Here is a 5,301-nt window from a genome sequence, read left to right on the forward strand (position 1 = left end):
ATCCGTATAATGATTTCTTTAGTTTAAAAACATGATCTGGAGACTTAGAGTCTTCAAAACCAGGAGGTTGGTGGACATAGGCTTCCTCATCTATATAATCATTTAAGAAGGAAATCTTAACATTCATCTGATATAGAGTGATGTTATGTTGAGTGGCAAAAGAAATCAATAAGCGAATAGATTCTAACCTGGCCACTGGTGCAAAGGTTTCTGTATAGTCAATCCCTTCTTGCTGACTATAGCCCTGAGCAACCAGTCTGGCTTTGTTTCTTACGAATTCTCCTTTTTTGCTTAGCTTGTTTCTGAAGACCCACTTCGTACCAATGATGTTAAATCCTTTTGGTCTTGGAACAAGATCCCAAACATCATTCCATGTAAACTGATTTAGTTCTTCTTGCATGGCAATTATCCAGTCTGCATCTTCTAGAGCTTGATCAACAGAAGTTGGCTCGATCAGAGAAACAAGACCTAATTGACATTCTGCATTGTTCTTAAGGAATGCTCTTGTTCTGATAGGAACATCCTTCTTTCCAAGAATAACATCTTCTGAGTGAGCAGAGTTGAGTCTAGAAGATCTTCTGACAGTTGGCTCTTCAGAAATTCTGAGATTCTCTAAAGAAGCAGCAACTTGATCTTCTGATACTTTGCTTCTGGGTTCTTCAGCTTTTGATACTTTGCTTCTTGGTTCTTCAGCTTCTGAAATTGAGATATCTATATCTGCAAAATTCTCAAACTGCTTTGGCTTTTCAAGACCAAGCTTATCATCAAATCTGATATTGATTGATTCTTCAACAATCAATGTTTCAGTATTGTATACTCTGTAGCCTTTAGAACGTTCAGAATATCCAAGAAGGAAACACTTCTGTGCCTTAGAATCAAACTTACTCAGATGATCTTTAGTATTCAGAATAAAACAAACACATCCAAAAGGATGAAAATATGAGATGTTGTGCTTTCTGTTCTTCTACAATTCATAAGGAGTCTTATTAAGAATAAGTCTGATAGAGATTCTATTCTGAATATAACATGCAGTGTTTATTGCTTCTACCCAGAAATGCTTAGCCATATTGGTTTCGTTGATCATGGTTCTGGCTATTTCTTGTAGAGTCCTATTCTTTCGCTCTACAACTCCATTTTGCTGTGGAGCTATGGGGCAAGAGAAATCATGGGCAATACCATTTTCTTTGAAGTAAACCTCAAAGAATCTGTTCTCAAATTCGCCTCCATGATCACTTCTGATCTTTATGATTTTACACTCTTTCTCAGATTGGATTTGAGTGCAGAATTCAAAGAACACTGAATGAGACTCATCCTTGTGTTTCAAGAACTTTACCCATGTCCGTCGACTATAATCATCTAGGATGACTAATCCATATTTCTTCCCTCTGACAGATGCTGTTTTGACTGGGCCAAACATATCAATGTGCAGAAGTTCTAGTGGCCTAGAGGAAGAAACAACATTCTTAGACTTGAATGCAGGTTTGGAAAACTTCCCTTTTTGACATGCTTCGCAAAGAGCATCTGATTTGTATTTTAGATTAGGGAGTCCTCTGACCAGATTTAGTTTGTTAATCTGAGAAATATTTCTCAAACTTGCATGGCCTAATATTCTGTGCCAGACCCATTGCTCTTCGCTAACAGACATAAGACAAGTTACCTTATGATTCTTAAGATCCTGAAGATCAATCTTGTAAATGTTGTTCTTTCTCTTGCCTGTAAATAGGATTGAGCCATCCTTCTGACTTACAGCCTTACAAGACTTTTGATCAAAGATTATGTCATAACCATTGTCACTTAATTGACTTATGGACAATAAGTTATGAGCTAATCCATCTACCAGAAGAACGTTAGTTATAGAAGGAGAGTTACCAGTACTTATGGTTCCTGAGCCAATTATCCTGCCCTTTATATTCCCTCCAAACTTAACTTCGCCAGCAGATTTAGGCACCAGGTCTTGGAACATAGACCTTCTTCCCGTCATGTGTCGAGAGCACCCAGAGTCCAGGTACCATGACATGCTTTCCTTTGTCTTCTTTGCAGCCAAGGATATCTGCAACGGGAATAATCTTCTTATTAGGTACCCACATTTTCTTGGGTCCTTTCTTGTTAGTTCTCCTCAAGTTCTGATTGAACTTGGGTTTAGCATGATAAACAACAGGAGGTACAACATGATAATTCTTATTCTGAGTTACATGATATTTCCTAGGTTGTGTCTTATGCTTCTTAGTGTGTGTGATGTGAAAGCTTTTAGCATGTGATGTGAGCCTAATATCATGGGAGTGGCCATACTTGAACTGATTATACAAGGGCTTGTATGTGATTTTCATATCATCTACAGGTTCAAGTTTGTATGGGGTTTCACCCTCATAGCCTATGCCAACTCTCTTGTTTCCACAAACAACATATATCATAGAGGCAAGTTGACTTCTTCCAATACCTCTAGATAAGAACTTTCTAAAGCTCAAGTCATATTCTTTAAGAATATTGTTCAGACTAGGAGTAGACTTTTCTGAGTCAGAAGGAGATCCAACATCTTTGGATAATTTTAAAACTTTTTCCTTCAGTTCAGAATTTTCTACTTCTAGCTTCTTAGTTTCAGATTCAAATAGCTTTTTCAGCTTTTTGTATTTGATACTAAGATGAGCCTTGAGTTCCAGAAGTTCTGTTAAACTGGAAACTAACTCTTCTCTAGATAGTTCATAAAATACCTCTTCAGAATCTGATTCTGATGTAGATTCTGATCCATCATCAACTGTGGCCATCAGCGCAATGTTTGCCTGTTCGCCTTCAGAGTCTGATTCTGATTCTGATGAATCTAAATCATCCCAAGTTGCCATAAGACCTTTCTTCTTATGAAACTTCTTCTTGGGCTTCTCCTTTTAAAGCTTTGGACACTCATTCTTGTAGTGACCTGGCTCATTGCACTCAAAGCACGTGACCTTCTTTTTGTCATATCTTCTGCTTCCAGAAGATTCTCCTTTTTCAAGCTTCTTAGAACTTTTGAAGTTCTTGAACTTCCTATGCTTGCTTTTCCAGAGTTGGTTTACCCTTCTGGAGATCTTGGACAGTTCATCTTCTTCTTCTGATTCTGATTCTTCAGAATCTTCTTCTTCAGCCTGAAAAGCGTTAGTGCATTTTTTATAATTAGATTTTAATGCAATAGACTTACCTTTCTTCTGAGGTTCATTAGCATCCAGCTCTATTTCATGACTCCTCAAGGCGCTGATCAGCTCTTCCAAAGAGACTTCATTCAGATTCTTTGCTATCTTAAATGCAGTCACGATTGGGCCCCATCTTCTGGGCAAGCTTCTGATAATCTTCTTGACATGATCAGCCTTTGTATATTCTTTGTCAAGCACTCTTAATCCAGCAGTTAGAGTTTGAAATCTTGAGAACATTGTTTCAATGTTTTCATCATCCTCCATCTTGAAGGCTTCATATTTCTGGATTAAAGCAAGAGCTTTGGTCTCCTTGACTTGGGCATTTCCTTCATGAGTCATTTTCAATGATTCATATATGTCATGGGCAGTTTCCCTATTAGATATCTTCTCATATTTAGTGTGAGAGATAGCATTCAGCAAAACAGTCATTGACTTGTGATGATTTTTGAATTGCTTCTTTTGATCATCACTCATTTCTTGTCTTGTCAGCTTTGCTCCACTAGCTTTCACAGGATGTTTGTAACCATCCACCAGAAGATCCTATAAGTCACCATCTAAACCAAGAAAGTAACTTTCGAGTTTATCTTTCCAATATTCAAATTCTAAACAATCTCTTGATCCAACGAAAAAACTTCATTTTCTTCCCGCAATTTAAACTTTGCACACCTATATAAATTACAATAATATTAGGAAACAATAGATAAGTAATAAAACCAAAATATTAAAAGCTACGTTCTTACCTTGAGTAGATATTCAACACCTCAACATTGTCTCCTTTCACAAGATCCTTCAATGAAATTAGACTTGGAATATGTGGAATAACTTCAAAAAAAGGTGAACTAGTCCCATGAATTCGAAAAACTTTGAATCCATACTTCTTAAGTTCATAGTATATAAAAGAATTACCATAATGATGTACCAACATGGCAGCACCTTGGTCAAATTGTTTTATAGGCCAACAATAACCATTACGCAATAAAACGGGTTGTCTCATAGAAGTGACAGAAGTATCAATGCTGTAAACCTTAGTCCATGACTCTCCAATGCCATATTCATTCATAACCCACATTGTTATATTAGAGAAATTGGTCGCGTCACAAATGTAAAGAAGTCCCTTTTATCTCAAGAATCACACGCTTAAACACCCAGACATTGCCTTGTTTAACATTTTTAATCCATATTTTTACTACCTTATATTCACTAGTTTTAGGATGGAAACCAAGACCAGATTTCACCTGCATTCTTACCCGAATCTTGGTAGAAGCTTTTGGAAGTCTTATAAACTCCCCCGTGACCGGGCTGCAAATCACTAGAGGGTTTCTGGTAGTTGGTTCACACAAACAAAGCAAACCATTGCAAGAATTCACAATATTAAACTTATCATGATCTTTTTTGGAAGCAATATAAAGGCTTTGTTTACCCCTTTTAGCATTCTCTTCCTTTTTCTCTAAAGCTAATAACCTCGCTACGCGAATAGGACGCTTGGATTTATTCGAGTATTCTCTCTCCTTAAATGATCTAGCATCACGAAGAGGAAGCTTGAATATAGGTTCAAGCTTCGCTTGACTATTACTTCCAATCTCAAACTTTTCAGGTTCACACTCAAGAAGATGTAAGGTTCTTGACACTCGTTTATTGTCCAGTGTCCTAACCATAAAACAATTTTGTGCCCGTTCAAATTGTAATTTAAAAAAATATGGTTCTGAAATCATAGTTTTCCAATCTTTGCACACACATTTACAAATGAGAAGAGACTTAATTGAAAGTTGAAGAAAAATGTAAACAATAACATTTTCTGGAAGATTCACAAAATAAGAGCAAGGTTCATAACTCTCTTTTGCTTCACTACCTCTTTGGCTAGCCCTTGTAACTTCAGTTGAACCCTTCGTTCTTTTCTTCATGGCAACACTAAGTCGTAAAAAAAAAAACAAAAACGTCAAATTTCATGCAAACTTAGAGGGCAAAAGTAAAAATAAGAATCAAACAAGAGAAGACAAATAGTTCCTTTAGTTTAATTAAACATTGAAAATTTGAATTTTAAATTTTCTATTAAAAGTTAAAATTTTAATTGAAGAAACCAATTAACAAACAAGCTTAGATGCTTTTGGCAAACAAAAATAACTAAAAGATGATGGAAATT

The 5,301-nt window shown here is 36.3% G+C and overlaps 1 pseudogene; it reads right to left on the reverse strand.

The window, feature by feature from the left end:
- Positions 1 to 3,763: 3,763 nt before the first annotated feature.
- LOC131649969 (uncharacterized) lies at positions 3,764 to 5,062 on the reverse strand (annotated as a pseudogene).
- Positions 5,063 to 5,301: the final 239 nt, after the last annotated feature.

This window comes from Vicia villosa, linkage group LG2 (genome assembly GCF_029867415.1).
Source record: "Vicia villosa cultivar HV-30 ecotype Madison, WI linkage group LG2, Vvil1.0, whole genome shotgun sequence".
Lineage (NCBI taxonomy): Eukaryota > Viridiplantae > Streptophyta > Magnoliopsida > Fabales > Fabaceae > Vicia > Vicia villosa.